Source organism: Capra hircus, chromosome 19 (genome assembly GCF_001704415.2).
Source record: "Capra hircus breed San Clemente chromosome 19, ASM170441v1, whole genome shotgun sequence".
Taxonomy (NCBI): domain Eukaryota; kingdom Metazoa; phylum Chordata; class Mammalia; order Artiodactyla; family Bovidae; genus Capra; species Capra hircus.
This window is the reverse complement of record NC_030826.1, coordinates 34,347,259-34,370,760: the sequence shown is the minus strand read 5'-3', so window position 1 is coordinate 34,370,760 and position 23,502 is coordinate 34,347,259. Positions and strand designations below refer to the sequence as shown.

At 60.8% G+C, this 23,502-nt stretch overlaps 1 protein-coding gene across 1 annotated transcript in view; it reads left to right on the top strand.

Annotated features, from left to right (window-relative positions):
- RAI1 (retinoic acid induced 1) overlaps positions 1 to 23,502 on the top strand; it is a 104,329-nt gene that overhangs the window by 29,973 nt on the left and 50,854 nt on the right. Inside the window, exon 2 of the mRNA XM_018064786.1 lies at positions 5,099 to 5,232. The gene's annotated coding sequence lies outside the window, so the exon portion shown is untranslated. The remainder of the gene's footprint in view (positions 1 to 5,098; positions 5,233 to 23,502) is intronic.

Here is a 23,502-nt window from a genome sequence, read left to right as displayed (position 1 = left end):
ACTTCATCTGTCGCCTCAGGAGACCCGGGGGCCTCACAGATATGCACAAGGGCCTGTGGGTGGCTCCTGTCACTTCTGTGTCCCCGTCTCCTCCCACGTGCCCCTTGGCTCCTGCACTCCAGCCTTGGCGGCTCCATGAGGGCTCTCGCCCTGCCCCAGCCTCTGGGCTCCACCTGTGCTGTCCTCTCTGTCTGGGCAGCTCTGCCCCCAGGTAGCTGCTTGCCTCCTGCCTTCGTCTTTCAGGTCTGCTGTCACCTGTTTCAAGTGCCAGTTCCTGGGCACCGACTGGAAACCAGCTCCCCCACCCCGTACTCCCAGCCCCACGCTCATGCTCAGTCACTTAGTCGTGTCTGACTCTCTGTGACCCCATGGACTGTAGCCCACCAGACTCCTCTGTCCATGGGATTCTCCAGGCAGGAATCCTGGAGTGGGTTGCCATGCCCTCCTCCAGGGGATCTTCCCGACCCAGGGACCACACCTGAATCTCTTATGTCTCCTGCACTGGCAGGTAGGTTCTTTACCACTGTGTGACCTGGGAAGCCCTCCTTTATTTATTTGTCGCAGCACACCTCACCTAAGTGACTGTGTCCTGACAAGGAAGAAGGGAGCTCCATTTTGCTCCTTGCTCTGACTCCTCACACGTAGAACGGTCCCTGGAACATAGGAGGTGCTCCATAAATACTGCCCAAGTGGTTGGGTGCCAGGGGCCAGTCAGCCATCTGGCCCTCAGAGACCTGGCTCTGAGATGGGAAGGGTGGCCGAGCTGAGGACAAGATGGAAACTTGAAATTGCTGGCGCACCTCTGACCCGAGGCCCACGCACCTGCAGACCAGGCGTCCAGTGCCGCGTCCTTTCCTCCGCGAGCCACAGCCCTCCAAGCCCAGTAGGCCTGGGAGTCACCACACCAGGGCTGAGCTTGAACGAGACGTCTGGGTCTTGGTAGCACCTGCCGGGCCTGATGGCTGGAGTCTGTGTCCCTCTTCTCTGCCTCTCGTGCCCACCAGGAGGGTGGGCCCTGGCTAACCCCTTCTCTGGTGGCCTGTCAGTGAGCCCAGCATCTGGCAGCCCCCCGACTGCATGATCTGCCTGGGCGGCCCCCCTCCTCGGCCCCTATTTATTATTTCACCCTGAACAGCACCTGGACACTGGGTCTGTAGGAAAGTGGCTCTGCAGACAGTGCTGAGCAAGCGAATGGGCACCATCCTGGCCCAGGCTCTCAGGCTCTGACCACATCTCTCCCCAAGAAACAGCTTCCCCTCACCAAGACTGTGAATGTTCACCCTGGCCCATGGGACTCTCCCGCCAGCCAAGTGCAGGATTCCCTCTCCCTGCCAAGCCTGGAGCAGGACTCACATGGCAGGGCATGGACTCAGACCCCTGGCTGGAGCAGGGAGCCAAGCAGCCAGGCAGCCTCCCCTCAGCATGGACGAACAGACCTGCTGTGTGGTGGGCCCAGCCCACCATCCTGCAGATCCCGCTGGTAGGGGCTGAGAGAACAAGCAAGGGGTCCAGGGCCGGGCACACCTCAGTCTGAATCTTGGTGCTGTTGCTTCATTCATTGCTTTGCTAAGAGCATCCTGAATGCCTGCTCTGGGCCTGGCACTGAGCCAGAGTCTGGAAATTTACAGTCAGGTGGGGATCAGTTGTCCTGCTGTGTGTTCTTGACAAGCCCTCTGATGGCTCTGATCCTGGCTTCACTCAGAGGTGGGCAGAGCCCTGCCTTGACAGCACTGATGGAAGGGCCTTGGCCAGGTGGGGGCGTCTGTCCTCTGCCTGGGAAAGGGCTCCGTTCTCCTTTGGGATGAGCGGCAGCTCCACCATCTCCTTTCTCCCAACCCCTTGGACACGTGATCGGAATCCAGAATCTATAAAGGGCCCTCGAGTGACCTTGGATGAGTCATACCACCTGTCCTTGCCCCACTGTTCTTCATTCTCTACCATTGTTCTCCAGAGGGGCCCTGGGTTCAGAGAAGAGGAAGCGTCTGGATCAGGCTCAGTCGTTCAGTCACCAGATACTTATTGAATCTGTGCCAGGCACCATCCCAGGGATGGAGGAGGCGCCAATGAGCAGACAAACAAAAGCGCCTACAAAATACATTACATACGGTACATTAGAAGGTGGGGAAGAGCATTCCAGGCACAGGGATCAGCAAGTGCAAAGGCCCCGAGGTGAGAATGAGACAGTGGTGAAGGGCGCAGGGGAGTGAGTGTGCTTGTCCTTAGGGAAAGTGGGTATCTACCACCACCCTTTGCCCCACCTACCACCTGGCCTGTTGGGGGGCTGCCTGGAGGAGATGGCTGAGTCAGGATGTGACAGAGACAGGCTGAGGGTCAGGCAGCGCTAAGGTTGAGTCGGGGGTCCCAGAAGGAACTGGGACTTTTTGTTTTAATGGTGCATGCAGTGGCCTCAGGACTGAGTAACCCTGGTTCCCAGGCCAGATAATTGAAGACTAAGCATCTGCATATTAGAAGTGGGTGGGGCTAGAGCCCAGAGAGGAGGGGGTGCTTGGGGTGCTCAGGGTTGGCTGGGGGATCTGGCACCTGCAGGTTTTGCTGCATCCTCACCAGGTGAGCCCGGAGTCAGCAGAGGGTCTGTCTCTGGGAGTGGTCTGCTCTTGGCACCAGGCAGGCACCCTCAGGACTGGGCAGACTGGAAGCTGTCCCTGGCCAGTGCTTCCCACGCCTGACTGCTAGATGCTGATTCCCAGGCAGAAGGAAGAGCGTGGAGGGGCTCTGGCCACTTGGATGGATGAGGTCTGGGCTAGAGACCAGGAACTTGTTTTCTTCCTCCTCAGCTGACAACCTACAAATGGCAGGTTTGGGGTGACTGTTCTGGCCCCCGGGGTCCTAATGACCCCTGGACCACTAGGACCTGCACAGCCTTCTGCCCAGGACCTGGAGGCAGGGCAGTCTTTCATAAAACCCCTTCTCGATGCACTCTCGTCACCCCCACCCCCACTTCGCTGCTCCCCACCACCGCCTGCCCAGCCCAGAGGGGCTGGGCTGAGGAGGTGGTGGGCTGAGGAGGTGGTGGGCTGAGGAGGCGCTCCAGCAGTGGTGTGATGTGGTATTGGCCCCTGCCCTCCAGGGAGTCACCAGGTCTCTGCCAAGGTCCGGCAGGGCGGGGAGAAGCCCTTATGTACAAAGCCCTTAGTGGAGGGGCGGTTAGTAGGTGGGGACAGGGGTCTGGCCATCACTGAAGAGCAAAGACCGAGTGACAGAGGTCGTGGGGTGCGCTCCTCCCTCCCGCCAGACAGACAGGGGCCTGGGGGGACGCGAGGTGGGGGCCAAGGAGAGTGGGACGGCCAGGCTGGCGGGCAAGGAAAGTGGAGAGAGCCAGCGCTGACGCGTCAGTGTGATCCCTGGCGCGATAATCGGGTGGACGGACGACAGGCCGGACACGTGTTTGGGTAGAAGGTGGGTGGATGGAGAGAAAACGGATGAATGAATGAATGGCTGCGTGGGCGGTGAGCAGCCCGGCGAGGGGCGGGCCGCCAGGCGCTCAATCACAGCCCCGGGGCGCGGCGCCCGCCGGCTACGCGCAACCCTCCCCCCGCAACCGCTCGCCCCACACCTTGGCCCCGCCCGGGACGCGCAATTCCGCGTCCCTGGGGCTCTGGGGCCGCTACGGCGGCGGCCCGGGACTGGGGCCAGGAGGGCCCGCCCCTCGGCCGCGGGGGAACCGGAGGTACTGTCCCGCCTCGAGGCCCCGGCCCTGCGCTTCTTTGTCTCGGCCTGGTCCTCCACCGTCTCCGGACCGCCACCCGCCTCGGCGGGCAGTCCTCGCCGCGCGCTTCTGGGCTGCTCACGGATCTCCAAGCCTCGGTCCCCGCTGCCCCCAGCCCGTAGGCGTCTCCCCGGCCCGGTCGAGTCCTCCAAACCCGGTGCCTCTAGGACCGCGGGGCCGGCCAGTGCCAGGAGCTCTAAACTGCGTCTGTGGAGCGGGGGCGGGATGCGGGTCCCCGGGTCTCCGCCTTCTCTCCTCCGCCACCACTCGCCGCGCTGTGCTGGGACCCCTGAGCGGCCTGTTCGTGCCTCTGCGGCGGTGCGGTCCCTGACGCCACGCGGCCCTCTTCCTCCAGCCAGGCCTCGGCCCCGCACGCAGAACACTGCCCCGTTAGCCCCACACAAGACCGCGTGCGGGCGCTCCCCAACCCCTCGCTGGTCCCCCGCCCCTACAACCGCAGCTTCACGCAAACAAGCCCTCACGGAGACACGACACCCCTAAGACACACTCGGGCCCACGCAGACACAATCCCATACGCGCACAACCTCACGCAGACACGGCCCACACAGGCGCAGTCCCGCAGCCCTTGATAAACAATCGCACACAAACAACCCCACGCAGGCAGCGCATCACTCAGTCCCCCCGAGATCCAGAAGCACATTCACAAGCTCGCAGCAGGCCCCCCCCCGCCCTGTGACATTCACACGGGGGGCAGACCAGAAATACACAGCCACACTAATAAACACACGGACCCGAGCGCGCAGCCAGGAGCTCACCCACGGGCTCGTAAGTCACTGGGAAAATATTAAAGCGTCCCCTCCCTCCCCTTCCTTCTCTGACACGCGCGCGCGCGCGTGCGCGCGCGCACGAAGACACTTACCACCCCCCCAACCCCCGCCCACCCCGGGTCCCTAAGCGCCTCGGAGCTTCCTAACCAGTGACCCCGAGCCCCGCGGTGAGAGCCGCCGGAGCGTCTCCCCGGCGCCCCCTCCTCCCGCTCCCTTCAGTTCCTAGTCCTCCCCCGCCCCCTCCCTCCTGCCCCCTCAGCCTCCTCCCCTCCCCCGCGTCTGGGGCGCGGGCTGCGCGCAGCCAAGCCCCTCATCGCGCGCCCCTCCCCGCGCGCGCCCCGCGCCCGCATCGCGCTCGGCGAGTGGATGCGGCCATGGGGCGGTCTCTACCTCCTGTCCCCCGGTGGCCCGTGAATAATGGCTACTGAGGGCGCTCGCAGGGGCTGCTGAGAAGGAAACACGGGGCGCGAGAGGCGCGGCGCGCGCGGGAGCGCGAGGGAGAAAAAAGCGAGCCCCCGGCCGCCGCGAGCGGCGGGCGGAGAGAAAGGAATCGTGCGAACGCTCACATTTTTTTCTCCCAAAGATCTCATCCGGCCGCCGCGTTCTGGAAGAGACGAGGGGACAGCGCGCGCGAGCAGAGGAGGAGAGGCGGCGCGGGGAAGGGAGGCGGCGAGACGCGCAGCGCCCGCGCCCGGGAGACCCAGGAGGAGCCCGCAGGTATTGTTGGCGGCGAAGCTTTGTGTCTTGGTGGGTGGGGGGACGATCCGGGCGCGAGGGCTCCCGAGGCTGCCGGCCGGGGTCTCCGCCCGCCCCCGGCACCCCTCCTACCGCGCCGCGGTCTTGGCTGGAGTTGCAGACCTGCCTGTTTGGGGTTTTCCACACCCGTTGTGGGAATCGGTCTCAGAAGGAATTTCTCTTTTTTTTTTTTTTTTTTTGGCCGCAGTTTGGTTGTACCGGGGATTTCCCCCTCCCCTTCTCTCCACCACCCACTGGTGAGAGGTCTTGGCGACCGTGGCACTGGCCGAAGGCTGAGGGCTGAGATGGCGGGGCTGGTGGCCGCGGACCGGAGGGAGGGAAGCGGGGAGGAAGGAGTTTTGCTCAAGTTCTCAGTCTGCGCCGCGGAGCTGGTCAGGCGGGGAGGGTCGGCTGCGCGCCCCGTCCTGCTCCGGGCCACCGGTGGGAAACTTCCCTAGAGCGCAGCCTCCCGGGGGACTCGGCGCCCCCGACGCCTCGGGCGCTCACTCCGGCCGCCTGGGCCCCGCCTCGCCGCTCGCGAGCACCGAGGTCGCGCTCTCCCCGCCCCCCGCCTTCCTCCTCCCCCGGCGGCTTCCGGATCTGGACTGGGCAGGAGAAGCGGCTCCGAACACTTCCCCCGGAGACCCCTCCCCACTGGCCGCTATAGTCCCCTGCCCTGGCACCCCCGCCTCGCGCGCGCCCCAGTGGACAGGCTGACAATGAAACCTCGCGCCTGTGCGGTTGTGGGGAGAGGTCGGAGCTTGGTCTCTCGGGGGGCTACTAACCCCAGGAAGCCGGAGGGGGGACTCCTTGGGGGTGGGGCATGTTTAGGTTAGAGACGTTGACATCGGGTGGGTCGGGCGGGGTGGGGTGCGCGGTGGCTGCCCGAGGCTCGGGTTCGGGGGCCGGGGTCGCGGGTTCCAGCCTCTCTTGGGGTTGGTGATTGGCTGGTGAGTGCAGGCATGTCGAGCCCCCCTCCCCCCATCAGCCACTCCCCCCTCCTTCCCGTACAATGCGGGCTTCAGAGGTGATCCTGAGGGTGGTGTGAGTGTGTGTGTGTGACGGGGTGTTTGTCTCCTGCGGTCCACAGCAGGCGCTGCTCCTTGACCCGGAGATCCGACCCTCGCCCCTCCCCTAGGGGCTGGGGGCGGGGAGAAGGGGGTGGGAACTTCTCCTTTCCCGCCTGGGCACTGCGAAGCGAGTGCTACCCCTGAGAATTTCTGGGGACCGCAGGCCTGGGGGCGCTCAACGCAGAGTGGGGGCCGCGGGGTCAGCGGGGTCTCTGCACACAGAGCGCTCCATCCCTCTGTGCCTTGCGGGGAGGGGCGGGGTGGAAAGGGCCAAGGCTAGTTGGAGTGTGAGTGGGGGCAGAGAGCCGGTGGAAATCTGTATTCATTACGTTCCAGGGAGCGGCCCCCCTTTTCTTCCTGGGGTAGGGAGCAGGCCCAGGGATGGGACTGCTAGCCCCGGCAGGTGAAGGAAATCCTTCTATTCAAAGAGGGGATCCTTGCGGGGGTGGGGGGCAGCACAGGAAGACTGTTCTGTGGCTCCATCCAGGCGTGGAGAGAGTTAATCCTCCCCGACCCTGTCAGCCCCCACCCAGGAGGCTGCAGTGGGGACCCTTTGAGCTCACAGCATGTTCCCGCCCTGTATTCCCACCAGGTGGAGGGGTGCCTTCTCAGGACCCCCCTCTGAGCCCAGAGAAGGTGCTGCAGTGGGAGAGCCTGGGAAAGCTGGTGCAGCGGGAGCCTATGGCCTCGTGGGGGGACTCTCCCCACTCCACAGCCCCACCGTGAAGGTCGGTTTCTGACCGAAAGGCTAGACCCTGAGATCTTCACAGCTGAGGGCCAGCCTGGGAAGTCACAGGGAGGCAGGATTGATTTCTGCTCACTAGAACCCCTGTAGGGTCCATGACCGCGGGTGCATTCCTCGGGTGGGGGGGGGCGGTCTTCCTTCTCCCCTGGTTCCCTTTCCTGCAGGTGAGAGCCGGACCTGGCCACAATGGACACTGGGCTTTGGCTGGACAGACACAGGGATGAATGAACCAGTACTGAATGAATGAATAAATGAATGGAAAGGGAAAGTTTCTCAATTGGAGGTGTTCATTTTTAAGAAATAATTTTTCAATATATATGTTTTAAAATATGATTAATGGGAAAATCTGAAAAATCGAGAAAAATAAAAAAGGTTGTGGACAGTCTCGGTGGGCTGTGACAGTGTTAGTATTTTGATGTCGTTTTCCGCAGTCTTTTCGGCTTGGTGGCTGGGTTGTTTTTTAGAGACTTGTCGGCACTCTCTCTGTTCAGACGTATATCCTGCTCTCTTCGTTGGCGCTCATGGGAGCCTTTTCCTGTTTTGTAACCAACTCTTCATAAACACCGCGGTTAATGTCTTCAGGCTTTTCCAATCGGGTGGATGCACCACCATTTACTTAATATTACCCTTTTGTTCCATGTTCTGGTTGCCCCTGATGAACGAGGTAGTGGATTTCTTCGTGAGGAGAGCTTTTTTTTCCCTTTGATGTTTAAGACGATTTCCTCAAAATGACGCTGCTCACGCCTGCAGTGGGAGAAACAGGCTCCTCATTTTTCCCCTGATAAGTGGGACACTGTTACACTTCCTCCCCACGATCCAGAACCTTCTTTCAGAACTGAAAGAGCCTCGGCAGTGAATCACCTGTCTGAACCCCCTCCTTTGACAAGAAGGAACGGGAGCCCAGAGAGGGAAGTGAATTCCAAGGTCACATAGCAGCCAAGAACAGGCTGCTGATTCGCCTTTTGGTTTCCAAATTCAGGAAGAGTGGGTCCTGTAGGCTGGCCTTGCCCATTTCACAGACGGGGGCACTGAGACCCCAGGAGAGGAGGAGCACCCACTCGCCTCTGATGTTGATGTCTGGAGCACCAGACAGGCTCCTTAGCCCTTGTGTCTCACACATTGGCTATGGCCATGATGTCCACGGTGCCTGGGGCCACCCAAGGTGCCAGCCTGTGATTGGCCAGCAGTGGATTCCCTGCTGCCCCTGCCCCATGGCTCCCCCTTCCTCTCTGCCATCCCATTTTCCAGAAGAAAAAGCTGAGGAGCCAAAGCAGATGCAGAGAGAGAGTGGGAATGCAGATGTCAGAGGACCCCCTTGGTCATGCCCCTGCCCTGGCCTTCAGTCCTAGTAGTTCTGTGTCTTTTCTGGGGCTGGGGTGGGTGTTGGCACAGACCCTGCAGTGGGGAAGAGGGGAAAGACCAGCGATGTCTCAGCTGCTCCCTCTGGCTCGGCTTGACCCCAGGAGGTCCCTGGGGAGGAAGGGAAAGGGAGGGGAGAAAGAGGAGAGGGAGCAGAGATGCTTGGAGAGAAAGGAAAGAATTAGAATGGTGGGGGAGAAAATGGGGAAGGAAGGGATCTGGTTAAAGAAAAAGGAGAGAGGAGGTCCCCGCCCCCCCCCCCAGGCCCATTGGGCACTCTTGGGAGCGACTGGGGGCAGGGTTCCCAATGGGGGAGCTAGGGCTGCTCAGAGCTGCGTGGCCTGGGTCAAGGTGGAATGGAATAGCTCTTTAGGGGGCCCAGGAGGATCCAGACCAGGTGGGTGGAAGGGAGGTGGCAGCTCCTCTGGTCACGGATTCCCGTGGGGCAGGTGGTGAGGCACCCCAGGTCAGAGGCCAGGGCCAGGGGTGTGCGTCAGGTGAGGCGATTATGGCTCTGACTTCCCATCGCCAGGACAAGGGCCTTGTGTCCCCCCTGGAAGCAGCCCTTCCGTGAGTGTGGGTATTTGGGCCTTTCTTTGGTGTCTCGACTTGGACGCCTTCCCGTGTGCCTGCGTGTGCATATGTCTGTGTGTCTGATCCTGTTTGTGTATTCTTGGGGGTCGGTGTGCCTGCCAGCCTGGGTGTGTACGCCCGTGTATTCTGTGTGCCTCGGGCCCTGTTTTTATATTCTCGGGCATGTATGCTTGCATGCATACCTGTGTGTGTGTGAATCTGTGTGTGTCCCTGTGTGTACATGTCTGTGGGTCTCTGATCCCATGTGCGTTTCCGGGGGACAGTGTGCCCTCGAGCTCGGGCACGTGTGTGTCTGTGTGTGGGCACACACTGCTCCTCCTAATGGCCCCCAGAGGGATGCAGGCACCAGGCTTCTATGCCGTTTTCAAGGTTGCAGCTGGGTGGGTGAAGTGGGGGGCGGCCTTCGACTGGGAGGGGGGTGGGGGGAGGCAAAGAAATTCTTAAAAGACCATCTTCCCTCCGGTCTCCAAGGAGATCAGCCTGTGAAATGATCCGCACGTTAATTAAAAACGATTATATCCTGATTGAGCCATTCCTGCTCACGTCCCCCAGCCGGGGAGAGGCCGGGGCTGCGGCCAGAGAGGCAGGATGTGGCAGGGTCCCAGGGTCCCACTGCGACAGGGCCGACTCTGGCCCATGGCCCCTGGAGGGGAGCGGCCCTGGGGGGCAGGTGGCAAGGCATTGAGGGTACGTGCCCACAGCCAATTTGAGCTTCTGGTTTGAATTTTGAAGACACCCACCCCCCGGTTGTGTCCTCTGAGGTCTGTGGAGCTCCTGCCAAGAGGTTGAGGTTAAGAGCTGTCCTCCTGTGAGTGTGGACATTTGGGCATTTTTGTGCTGTGTGTGTGCACACCTATTTGTGCCTCTCTGTGAGTCGGGATGGCACCACCAGCCCTGTGGATCCCTATTCCTCTGTGCCGGGCACTGAGCCTGTTTACCCAGATCCTGCGAGTCAGCGTTTGTGGTTCCGGCTTTTTAGAGAAGTGGCATGCTTGAGGTCACAGAGCCAGAGATTGGGGACCAAGTCCTCTGATCCCAAGACCCAGACCCCCTTCTAGCTCCCAGCTGCCCCCAGACTTCCATGATAAGCGGTGTTCCCTCTGCATGACCCCTGGGAAGCTGAGGTGCCCAAGGGTAGGCCTTGTCATTCTCACAGTGCTCCTGATGTTGTTCATTCGGAGGTCCGAGCTGCATGGGGTGCAGGGCTGTGGTGTCCAGACATGTGGCAAGCAGATGACTGGCCAGCTGGAGTGGGCTGTGCTCCTCTCCTTCCCACCGCCATCCACTCTGGCTGATGACCAGGGCAGACCAGCTACAGGTGCCCTGTGGGACTGCTGGCCACCAGGTACCCTCACTTCTGGGTCCATGCTGCCGAGCCCTTTCTGGAAAGGTCTGGATCAGGTCCCACTGCCTGGCCTGGTTGTCTGGCTCCCATTAAGCCCTGCAGTCATGGAACAAGTAGTCATAGGAAGAAGAAGGCATGAGACCCTCAGTCCGCACCCCAGAATCAGGTGGTGGTGTGGTTCACGAGAGGGAGGCACTCAGGTGAACCAGGACACCTGGTGTTTGTGTCCAGAAGGTGGCCTGCCATCCTGCCCCTTCCACTCCACGCAGTGGGCACCAGCCTGTGTGCCTAGGAGCCGTGAGCACACAAGCCAAGGCCTCTCATGCTTCCTTGAGCCTCAGTTTCCCCTTTGTACAGTGGGAGCATAACTCTTTCCTGACCAGACTGTCAGGAAGGTAAGAAAAACCAGGGCAAGTCTGTTCAAGACTCGTCCCGCAGAGGGGAGTGGACCGGAGGGTACTTGGCTGCAGCCAGATGCACAGGGAGGCGCGTCTGCCCCTTCAAGGCACCGGTCTGTCACCTCGGCAGGGGCCCTGGGCCTGGTGGCCTCTGGGAGGGAGATGCACTGCTCCTCCCTCAGGGTTTCTGGGAGGCCGACTGGGGTTGAGGTGGCTGTCGTCTCAGTAGTGCCTCCAGGGGACTCAGACGTCTCTGGACTCACCCGAAGCTCCATTACCAAAGGGAGAGAGTCTGCAAAGGGGGGCGGTTCCTGCTGGATCAGGTCCCACAGTCTGAGGGAAGCCTGGCCAAAGGAGGGTTGTGGGGCCAGAAACGGCGTCATGAGGAGTTAGAGGCACGGATGGGACCAGAAAGGTTCTCTGTTGTTTCTCAAGGGCAGCACTCAGGGAGACAGAGAGAGGCAGATGTCGGCTCCTCCCAGGAAAAGCCTTTTGTCCCGAAGCTGGAGGAGACCCTGCCTGCCTATGTGCCCCTGCGGGGTTCCGTCCCCTGAGCACCTCACCCCACGTGGTATCAGCCTTCTCGCCTCTCCCAGGGCCAGAGGTGCGTCCTGTCCCCTCCGTCACTCGCGTGGAGGCCCTGCTCATCTGCAGGCGTGTCACCCCGGGGGAGTGACCAAGGATGAGCTCGAGTCTGCACAGCTCCAGGGTCTCCACCCTCCAGGCCCCACGGGGACAGTGGGTAGAGCTACTGAGGGCGGGGGCCACAGCTCAGCTCTCCCAGGTGGCCTTTGGGGATGCAGCCCAGGAGCTGTCCCCCACCTTCTTAGGAACTGGAACTCAGATATTCACGTGATGTTTGGCTTGGGTGTGCTGTCACCTAGTCTGGAAACTCACCTGTGGCCAGATTCAGAGCGCAGGCCCCGTTTGCAGCCTCCAGGTTCATCGCTGTCACCCAGGGGTCACTGTCACTGCCCCCTGTCCAGCCTTGAGAATGGTGCCAGCCTCATGCACACGTGCCCCCTCCCACGTAGAGTGAGGGTTTGTGAGTGGAGGGCACACTGGGACCGGACCAAGCGCCCACCTGCCCTGTTCTCCTGCACACACAGCTGGGGTCCCAGCTGCTCCCACAGCCAGGCTGGGCGGGCATCTGATGGGCGCCGGGGTCACAGGTCAGGCTCATTTGCTTCCTCGGGCCCTGCCCCCAAAGAGTCAGGATGGTCTCCAGGAGTCGGGAGCACACCTTTCAGCCGGCCTGGAGGTAGGACAGGGCCTGGAGCAGAGGGCTCTGGCAGCAGGAGAGCTGGAGGCCGGGGTGGAGGCTGAAAGGAGTCTGGGCCCAGCGGGGTCCCGCTGGAGCAGAGTGAGGACCAGAGTGACCCGCCAGGGCCTGAGTGTGCTCCCTCAGAATGCCGCCTCCTGAGTCCTTGCTGGTGGCACGTGGACCGGAGGGAACTTCCTCCTCCTGCGGCCTCCTGCCCCCGGAGATGGGAGCTGCTGTGCAGACCTGGGGCGCCGTTCCCCAGGGAGGCGGAGGCCTGCAGCTGAGCCTGTGCCCTAGCCAGAGGGATTACAGAGTCTCGGCTGGCGAGGGAGGTGGTGGGCCTCCGGGACCAGTAATTAAAGCCCAGCAGATGATAATTCCCTAAAAGAAAGCTCAGCAGGAAGAGGGAGGAGGGGCCCAGAGAGGACAGGCGGAGGCAGGGTGGTAGGCTGGGGGAGTGGACAGAGGACTGGAACCTGGAGTCCTCCCGTTCAGAGCATCCTCTCTGTGAGACCTCCCTCTGCTGGGCCCCAGCACTTAGCTGTTTCCTGTCTTCAAACTCCCTGTGAAGGAAGATTTCCTGTTGTCTGCGTCTTACAGAGGAAGAAACCGAGGCCCAGAGGAGGCCCCTATGGGACAAGGTCCTTGGGGCCAGTAAGAGTCTTGGCACGGATGACCAGGATGACGTCCAGGCCAGGCAGATCTTCCCACCCCTCCCTGTGTCTGGGGAGGGGCAGGGGTCCTGGCATCATGGCTCACAGTGTGGTGGCTGGAGGGGGTTGGCTATCCGGCATTGCCTACCGTGCAACAAGGCAGGATCGCCCCTCCGTGGGGGGGTCTACACACCTGTCCGGGGCTCCAATTGTCCTGGGGTTTCCTGTAGCCTAGACAGTAGGGGTGGCCAACAGGGCAGACCCTGCGGTGAGGGGGGCTGTGACCTCTGGGACTTCCTCCCCCACCCCCACTCATCCTGCAGGTCCCTCTGAACCTCTCACGCTGCGTGGGGGGGCTTGACTGTCACCCCATCTGACAGAAGAGAATCTGAGCCATCTCCTAGAAGTGAAAAGCTTTCTGCTGTCCTGCCCTTCCCGCCCCCCACTTCATACCCACCCCCACACTCGTCTGAGCAGACTGCCTACTCCGGAGGGGCCAGAGACTCAGGCTGAAGACCACAGACTAGACCAGAGGTTGTCCCCGGTGACACCTTCAGGTGGGCACTATGTGGCCTGCCACAAGGCTTAAAAAATAATACTGGGCTTCACATAAAAATCCCACTTTCCGCTCCTCTTACAATTGGAAATCATAGAGCTGCAGACAGAGTTGAGACAGGGCTGCCCACCCCTTGGGCCTCTGCAGACCCTTCCCAATCTAGTTAACCTCCACCCACCCCCACCCCACCAGGTTTGCCCCTCACCCCATTTACATCTGGGGCTTCTCTGGTGGCTCAGTTGGTAAAGAGTCTGCCATGCAGGAGACCTGGGTTCCATCCCTGGGTTGGGAAGATCCCTGGAGAAGGAAATGGCAACCCACTCCAGTATTCTTGTCTGGAGAATCCCATGGACCTAGGAGCCTGGTGGGCTACAGTCCACAGGGGGTCACAAAAGAGTCGGACACAACTGAGTGACTAACACACACACACCACTTAACACCTGGGCTCCCATCCCGGCACCCCAGCTTTTGCTTATCTTGGGTAGATTATATCTTGGAACTCCTCTGTAAAATGTCCAGTGAAAGTGTCTCCAGAAATTCTCCAGGTGAAAATAAGTACAATAAAAGGAAGGGGGTGCCAGGAGGAGGCTGCCAGAGAGGGCTGGAGGTGGCAGGGGCCCTGGGGAGCGTCAGCGAGCTCTTCCTGCCCTCACGTGCCTGCTGGGCAGCACCTGGGCACCAGCCTGACAGCCTCTGCTGGCTCTACACGTGACCGTGACCCTTGGTCTAGCCTCAAATCTGCAGCACCCCCGCCCCGCCCCAGGGCCTCTCTGATGGAGGGAGGAGGGCTGCAGAGAGGTGGGGGGCTCCGACAGCACCCTATTCTTGACTCCCATTCCAGCACCATCTCAGATACTGTAATGTTGGCTGCTTGTTCATGTGCATTTAAAAAGAACACTCTTGTAGTTAATATGCGGGAAGGATTTTGATGTTCTCGCACATAACCTTTTGCTGAAGTGACATCGTGTGGTGAAAGGGTCCCGGGAGAGTCGGTGTAATTTGGGCTGTGAGGGGCGGAGAATACCAATGCAGAGACCTCTCCAGAAAGCCCGGAACCAGGAGCCCCGGGGACCCCCACCTGTCGTCCCACCTGAGGCCTTGTCCCCTACTCTCCATCCTGGCCCCAGGGACTACAGTTCTTTCAGATTCATTCATATTTGGGCTTGGCTGTTGGGCTTTTCCCTCTCATGTCTCTGGTCTCTGAGTGGAATGAATTCCGGGGGAGGGGTCCTCCGTGGAGAGCGAGGGATGGAGTTCGGGGGGGGGGGACAGATGGGGAAGCCCCGTTCTGAGCAGGAGCTGGCCAGTAGGGGCGGCAGACAACCGGGCCCTCGCTGCGGGAAATCGAAGGGCACGCTGAAGATCTGTTGTGTCTGTCCTTGGCCCCAAAGGATCAGTAAGGGGGTTTGAGAGGTTCCAGTTAATTGAGGCTGAGTCTAAATTGGAAGGCTTAGTAAATGGTAATTATCCTCCCGTGGGAGTGGCCCAGAGCTCACTGATGCCACCAGCAGTGGGGACCGGGGTCGGACCCCTTCCCCTCCTGCCCACCTAGAGGCTCTGAGAACAGCCGTCCGAGGTCTCAGGGACAGACCTGGTATGGATGGGCCACCTCCTCCCTCCCCCAGGCGGGCTCAGGGCCTGGAGGTGTTTGGCATGGCGGCCTTCCACCCATCTGTCTCCAGTACCCTCCCATTGGCTGGGGATGGGTGTCTCCACATGGAGCCTCAGCGGGACACAGACGCTGGGATTCCAGAGAGCAGCAGCCGGCCGTGTGGACAGAGGTGACTGCGAGGACTTTCAGTCGTACCCCGAGGGGAACTTTCTGTCATTTAAAGTGGCCCAGAAGCAGCCAGGGCTGCTCCAGAGGGTCTGCGAGCAGATCCAAAGTGTGCCTTCCTCTCCCTTGCGGTCCTTCCTGATCTCAGAGGCCTGGGCTATGGGCTTCCCTGGGTGACCACACAGAGCAGTTAACAGAGGCCACCCTGACTGCTTGGAGGACCTGGCCGTGGCCTCCTGCCTCTCCGGGTCCCCAGACCTGCCCAGAGAGGCAGGGAGTGTGGGTGAGGGTGGAAGGGTGTGTCTGTGTGCCCAGCAGGGTGGGGCTGAGAGGATGCGATGCTGTGTGCATGTGTGGCTCCCAGGGCTGGGAGGGGGGTGGCTGTGAGTGTGGGCACCTGGGCCAGTGGACACATTTGTGCCGAGGGGAGGGGTATGCCAAGGCCCTGCCCACCCTTCCTGGTTCAGACCTTCCCACCCAGGCCCCTCACTGCCCCTGCCTCCAGATCAGACCCGGGAGGCTCCCAGTCTCTCCAAACACTGACCAGCCATTCTCCCCTCTCTCAGGGACCTCTACACCTGCCAGCCCGGCTCTTACTTTATCCTTGTTCCCAGGATGACAGCAGGTCCTATGGGTGGCCGGGAGGTCCCAGGGCACCATGGGGACAAGGAGGGGGAAGGAAGAGGCCACCTGGTCACTGCTCAACTCGCTCCCCGCCCAACCAGGAGAGCCTGAAGAAAGTGGTTCCTGGGTTTTCACAGCATCTGGGCCAGATGGGGAGGCCTCTGTGGATGTACTGTGAGCGTTTGCAGACCCAGATGGAGCGTGTCCAGAGGTGGGGTGTTTTTAGAATTGAGACATGGCGTGTCTGGGCCAGGCTGAGGGTGTTTCTAGAGACAACGTGAAGGTTTTCTGGAGGAGGGGCATGCAGCTGGAAGGTGAGACAGGGGCACTTGGGGAATAGAAGGCATTTTCTGGGGTGAGGATGAGGCCTTTCTGGATTCTAGACATTGTCAGGGCTGAAACATTTCTGGAAAGGGACTGTTTCTAGAGACAGACTGTAGTACTTCTGGAAGCGGGGTGTTTGGGGGGGTGATGCTGGAGTATTTCTGGATGTAAAATAGGGCATTTCTGGATCTGAGGTATTTTGGGAGCTGAAGTGGAACGTCTCTGGAGAAGGGATGTGATATTTCTGGAAACGGAGCATGTCTGGAGCTGAGAGGAGCCTTGATGGAGAGCACTGTCATTTCTGGAGACGGAACATTCTGGATCAGACAGAGGGTTTCTGGAGAGGACATGGGCCACCCTCAAAGTGGGGGCTGGAGTGCTTCTGGAGATGGAGTGCTTCTGGAGATGGAGTTCTTGGAGGTGACGGTGGCTCAGTTAGGGCAGCCATGGATACCTCTTGAGAAGCGGGTGAGGTGGCCTCGGAGCCCAGAGGGCCCGGCCTGTGACCCTGGTGTTGTGGGATGGGCTCCTGCCTAGGCCTACCCTTCCTCAAGCCTCCAGCCCTGCTTGTGGGGCCCCAGCCCCGCCCTGTGGGCCCTGGCAGTGTCCAGGTTCACTGCAGGCAGAGGCTGTGGCTGAATGGTTAATCTCACTTCACTCAGCTTCCTGGGAGCCACCTGGGCTCGCTTCCCAGGCCTCCACTGGGGACCCCCCACCCCCTACTTTTGAGCAGCCCTGAGGTTGGCCTTGTTTCAGCAGAGGGGTCACAGGGTATGAGGCCTGAAGTGGGGGCAGGCCAAGTCCCTGCTGGGCCCAGGGTGACCTCAGGGTCCTGGCCACCTCCCCCCACCCCCCAACTCCAGGGGCCTGGATTTTGAGGACTGTCACTACTTGAGCTGGCCCGGAGCTCTGAAGTAATTATTTCTCTTCCTTAATTGAAATTTCAGCCTCAGTGATCCCGTCTCTGGATCCCAGGGTGGGAAAAGGCAGGGAGGCCCTGCCCAGAAAGAGGGAGCCAGTGCCTGCCCCCAGGCTCTGGGGGCCACCCTACACCTCGGATGCCAGCCATGGGCATGGGTGGAGAAGCTGCAGTTGAGGGAGACAGGGGTCTCAGGTGGTTGTGGGAAACTGCAGTTAAGAGGCTGAGCCTTCACCCCTGACAGTCTAGGGGAGAGCTGCAGGGGGCCTGACCCAGGCAGGTGTGGGTCTGGGGTGGCCTGTGTTGGGGCCCTGATCCAGGGTAGCAGGAGGGGCCAGGCTACTGGGAGAACCATCTCCTGGGGTCCGGGGGTGGGCCAGGGGTCTGGCTCATGCCGAGGCAAGGAAAGCAGGGGATCAGGTAGTGCCTGCTTCAGGGCTTGGTGAGGTGCTGGCCACGAGGGGTGGGCTGTGGCTGGGGGAGGGGCGCCAGAGAGCCTGTTTTCCCAGCTGCGGTCAGCTGGGCGGACACACACACACACACACACACACACACTCACTCTCTTGCTCTCTCCACCTGGGTGGTCCCTGCCTCCTCATGGGCCCTGTGGGCCTGTCTGCCAGAGGGGACAGCCGGCCCCAGGGCCAGCAGGAAATGGGGAGAAGGGCCGGCTTCCAGGGGGAGAGGGCTTCTGAGGTTTCAGGAAGCAGGCGGGCCTGGCCCGGTTCTTGTGGGCCCTGGGGATCTCAGTCTTCCCATCTGGGAAGTGGGGTTTGTGGGCATTCTTGGGTGCGGTTGCCCTCCTCGCTCCTGGTGTTAACGTGCGGGGTCAGTGCTGGGGGTGTTTTCCTGGCACCCATTAATGCTTGGGCAAGGGCTCCCCCACCCCCAAACCCCCAGGCAGGCTATGACAAGGGACAGTGGGGCCACTTGGAGTGAGGATGGAAAAAACATTATTAGGATGAGAACCACGCTCAGCAAGGTTGCCTGAGCCCTGGCTCTAGAAGCACACAGCAGCCTTTGGTGGGAGACACCTGGGCTGGGCTGCCCTCCAAGGGTAGGGGCAAGAGATGGGTGGGAAGGCGCATGCAAGCCCTGGGAGCTGGGGAAGTGAAGAGGGGGTGCTTTCTGAGAGGGAAGAGGGTGCAGGCAGGGGCAGCAGGCGCTGTGGCCCCTCCACCTGCTGCCCTGTCTCAGCCCTAGACCATCCTGCTACAGCACCTCCCCCCCTGACCCCCAGCTGCCCCCACTGGCCTCCCCTTGCTTGGGAATTTTGAGGCCTTACACCACCACCCGCCCTGAGCGGAGTCCTGTCCTCCCTAGGGTGGGGGGCCTGGAGCCCCAGAGGCTGCCTGGGGTGGGTTCCTGGTGCCTATGCCACCGGCCAGTCAGCTTCTGAGCTGACCTCTTTACCTCGGGCCAGATGGGGCAGCCCCTCCCCCAGGCACAGAGAGCTCGGTCACCTCACCACCAAGGGAACAGGGGGCCTTCCTGATGCTGCAGCTCCCCAGGGATTCAGATGCCAGGTGAACCCCTTCCAGGTGGATGGCCAGGGGCCCAGGCGTCAGTGCTCCAGAGGGCATGGGGACTGCTCACTGCAGGGGCTTGGAATTGATGTCCACCAGAACCTTGGGAGACCCTCCAGGGCCTCCACCTGGTGGGGGGCATGTGGACTTAAGGGACGCCGACTTTTGGCACCTGGGCCAGGGCCCCTGCCCACCCCTCGCCATTCCATGGCCTCCGTTTGGGAGGACCCTGGCCAGGGGGTCCCAGCTCCTCCTCCACCTAGAGAAGCTCTGGGTCCCCAGCTCAGGGACCTGCCCGCTTCTTCAGAAACCTCCCAGAGGCTATGGACACTGCGCATTCGCCCCTGGGGAGCTGGTGTCATTGCCCCGCATGGAAAAGTGGCCCCTCCACTGTCAGCCCGGGAGCTGGCCGGGGGCTGGGGGCGGAGAGACCTGACGCAGTGCCGGGGTTTCCTACAGGTGAGGCCAGCAAGTTGGGCAGAAGAGCGAAAGAATTTGCCTTAGGCCACGGCCCTCCTCCCATGGTGCCCAGGCAGGGATGCGACTGGACTGCAGACAGGTGCCCTTGTGGCAGTACTTCCTGGGCCCAGACGTCCCAGGAGAGAGGTCTAGGCAGCGCAGGCCTGTGGGCCACATTCTGCGTGTGTCTCTGACCCCTAGGCTGTGGCCCGTCCGCAGGCTGGGAACGGGCCCCCATCTTAGCTTCCCCAGAACAAAGCGAGATGAGCCACAGTGGAGGCTGCATCTGAGCAGGTGGAAGGGGCTCCATCTGCCTTTTGTTACCGGAGGAAGGAGGGCCTGTTGGATGTGCCCTTGAACAGGGAGCGGAGGAGTGGGGAGGGCTGGGGCCATGGGGAGGGGGCCGGGGCAGACACACCTGAGACAGACGCCGCCCCTGCCCCCACGCCCGTTAGCACATCGAGAGTGTGGTCACCATCTTAGCATTCAGCACACACGCACGCTCACACACATGCTCCTGTGCGCACACACACACATGCTCACACATGACCCCCACCGTGTGTGCGCGCGCACACACAACACACCCCTTCACGCACATCACTCCCAGCTTTCTACACCCTCCCCTGAGGTTCCCTGTAAACCAGGAAGGTAGCCTCTGACCAGCAGAGAAAAAGAAAGAAAAGAGGAAGGGGGCTTTGGAGGAGAATGCGGTCCTGGAGTTCCCTTAGTTCCAGCTCCAGTGACTCGTGGGGCGGGCTTGGCCACCTTCCTGCTCAAGAGGACCCTCCCCCCGGCCCCTCCATCACCCCATTAAGAAGACGGGGCCCTTGTTCCTGAGTTCTGCGGCAGAAAGGGAAGAATCAAGGACTCTTCAATAAGAGAGAGCTCCCTGGGTGGCTCTGAATAGTTGCTTTTTGTGTGGCAGCGAGGGACGGTCCTATGCTCGGCGCGCTCTGCCCTGGCTGCCTCGTTCTATCGGCAGCCGCCACTCCTGGGTCTCCAGGTGACTGAGCTGGTTCCTTGGGAGCCTGGTCCTTCATTGTTCCTCCCTTTCCCTCCCGACACCCTCTAGCCTAGCCAAGACCACGGGTGCCTGTGCATCTCAGGAAGGCAAGAGGAACACCGAGGTGATTGTCAGAAGGCTGAGGCCTGGGGAGGCTCCTGCCTTGTTCCAGAGGCTCCCCGCGTCTGGGTGCTGGGCCGGCCACCTCTGCCAAGCCCAGGGCCAGGCTCGGTGCCCATGGAAGGGGCTGGACTGGAGGGAGGGCTGGCCCCGGCGGGGGTGACGGTGGGAAAGGAGGCAGACAAGCAAATCCGTTTCATCAGGCGCTGCATATCTTAGGAAAGCACATTTCAGCTCTTTTGGTTTTTGGCAAGCTGGTCCCAGCCTTTAATTTTCTAATAAAAAGGAATTACGTTTGCTGAAAAGACAGTAACCAGTTCATGCCAGTGTCTCTCCCAGAGACGGTAGTTCTGTTTTGGGTGCCTGCCGGGCCTGTTGGATTAGGGGTGGATGGTGGGCTTTTGTGGCCACAGGGATCTCTGGGGAACACTGTAGGGGCAGGTAGGACCCGTGCATCCCAGGCTGCAGCGCCAACCCTACCCAGAGGCCCAGAGACCCACGGCAGTTGTTCAGTCGACCAGTCATGTGCAACTCTTTGCCACCCCATGGACTGCAGCACTCCAGTCCTCTCTGTCCCTCACCAAGTCCCAAAGTTTGCCCAAGCTCATGTCCATTGCATCAGTGATGCCATCCATCCATCTCGTCCTCTGACACCCTCTTCTCCTTCTGCCCTCAGTCTTTCCCACGGCAGACAGGAATAAATACTTGTGAATGAACCCTCACTACTGAGGCCTGGGCTGCTGGGTCAAACCTTTGCCCTGTGAGTCACTGCACGTGTACACACGCACTCCCCAGAGTCTGCGGTCACCTATCTGAAAGGACTTGCCAGCTCCGCACCCCCCAAGCCCCTGGCACCGATTCATTGGAAGCTTTGCCAAAAATCATATCCTTAAAAAAAAAACAAAAAGAAAAACAAAAACAGCATGCATTCATTGTTTGGGAAAAAAAAAAAAAACAACAGAAGTGTGTGAACTTGGAAGTTTATGTTCCCACAGCTCCAGGCCCGAGCTCCCCAGGGGTATGGGGTCCACCCTCCCATCACTGGAAATTCTGTTTCTCAGTCCCCACTGGGGTTTCACTCCATGTGACCCTGAGGGCCCCTCCACTGTCCACTGCCTGCCATGTGGATGGCTTTTCTGCTGTTAAAAATACCTTCATTCCTGTCCCAGTTTTATTATTTAAAAAACCTTTTTTGGATTTATTTATTGGCTGCGCTGGGTAGCTTGTGGGATCTTAGTTCCCCAACCAGGGACTGAACCCAGGCCACTGCGTTGAAAGAGCCGAGTACTAACCACTGGACTACCTGGGAGGTCCTCAAGTCCCAGTTTTAAAGGAGCCCGGGTAGGTGGAACACATGATAAATGTAGCCTTTGTGACTCGGAAGGACTCTGTACTCAGTTCCCTGCCCCAGGCATTTCCTGTGCCCTTCTGTGTGCCAGGCCCCTGGCCCAGGATCCCATGGTTCCAGAGGGGTGAGGAGGACCCTGAGCAGCATCCAGGGGCCCAGTGTTCCCGCCCATAGTGTGGAGGTGGCCCCCCTGCCTGCGTCCGCTCCGGGCACCAGGCCACTGCTCTTCAGCCGGCCGACTTGGGAGCAGCCTCGGGCTCATCTGGTCGGGCCCTTGGGCCAAGAGGCACAGGAGTGCCAGCACGGTGTCCCTGTCCTTGGCCTGCCTGCACCACTGTCCCCAGGGTAGCCCTTAGAGTCTGCTGCCAGCCAAGGCCCCGTCGGCTTGGCAGCACCCTGGCAGGGCACTGGGGCATCCCGTGGGCTTAGGGGGTGGAAGGGAGATGCAAGTGGGAATGGCAGTGGGACCAGTCACCTGTGCCCCCTGCACAGTCCTGTACACAGTGCCTGAGAGGCGGCTCACTCATGTCGTGATGGCGCGGGTGGTCCTACGTGCTACCAGGACCCACCCCTGCCCCTCACTGCCACCAACTTGCCCGAGGGAGACCCGGGCCGGTCAGGGTCGCAGGGGATTGGGACCCACCTCCCTACACCTGGCCTCTGAGCCAAGCTGCCCCATTCACCTAAGATGGCCTGAGGGCAGGGTGCAGTGTGGTTTTCATGAATTTTTAATTTTCGAAGGAATGGTAGCTCTAACTAGAGAAGGAAAAAGCAATAGAGGTGTATCAGACAATAGGTAAGGTCCGCCCCAGGTTTCCCCAGAAGTCATTCCTTTCAGTTTAACGTGGCCCTTTGGATTTTTTTTTTTTTGTGGATTTGCACATGCACACACAAGCCCCTTCACTGAGCACCTACTGTGTATGGAACCCTGAGATCTAGGGTTGATGTGGGCCTGGGCCCTGCCTTTAGGGGTGCCCTTGTCCCACTGGGGGTGATGGGGGATAAGGGCCTCAGGGAAGGGGCTGCAGGGGGGCATCAGGAAGGGCCTCCCGGTCTTCAGGAGGGGAGGAGGAACACCCGGCTGGGAGCTGGTTTGGGACACTAAACCTAGGGGTCAGTCCTTTTGTGCGCAACATGGGGGACTTAGCAGCAGGACATGGGAAGGCCAGGGGGGTGGCCTGGCCTTCGTCCTGGGTGGGAGGCCCTCTGCCGACACCCTGGTTGGCAGACCAGTGGGTGATGATGGAGCACCAGGTGCCTCGCTGGTGCCACAGCCCCCACCTGCCACCCTTTGCTGCTCTCCAGACAGACAAACCTTGGCACAAAGTTGTGGGGGGGACGCGCCTCCACAACGCGGCCCATCTGGGAGCCAGCGTTATTTTCTGATTCAAGGAAACATCTGTTCCTGCCTCTCCTTTCAGAGCAGGCGGGCAGCAGACCCAGGGCCCAGAGCCCCGCCTGCCCGCACTGGGCTGGGAGTGGGGATTGGGGCCAAGCCCGGAGCCCTGTTCTCTGTCAGACTCCCACCCGCCACTGCCACCTCCAGGGACTCTGGGCCAGGTGCAACCGAGTCCTCCCCTCTGCCCCCCACCAAGATGCTTGAGGCTGTCACTGCCTCCCACCAGGTACAGGGGCTCCTGGGGCAAACACACAGCTGCCCCCGGAGTGCCACGTGTGTTTATTGAGGGACCCCCTCTGCTATTTCTCACACACAGGAGCCGTGTTTTTGAAAGATATGGCTGCCAAACAAGCTGCATTTATTACATAATGATTAATTCATTGCCCCCATTTCTTATTAATCAAAGACATCCATAACTGCCTCCTGAGCTTTGGGTGGGGCGAGATGGCCAGTGGGGCCTCAAGCTGACAGCCTTCTGGCCCAGAGCAGGGCCCTGCTGGATTTGTGTCAGCCTGGCTGTGTTTGGGGTAAATGCACAGCACCCTTGAGGTTTCTAGAAGAAATGGAGACAGCTCGCAGACCCCCACCCGTTGCCTCCCTCGGCTCCTGGGGCCACCTGGGATATTTTATCGCCGCCTCTCCAGCCAGCCCTGAGCTTGGGTTGGCCGCTTGGCACTTGGCCACCGCTGACCGGCAGCGGTCAGGGTGAGGGGGTAGAGTGGACTGGCCCCCCCTCCATGGAAGCCGCCATCAGTGCAGCTTAGTGGGG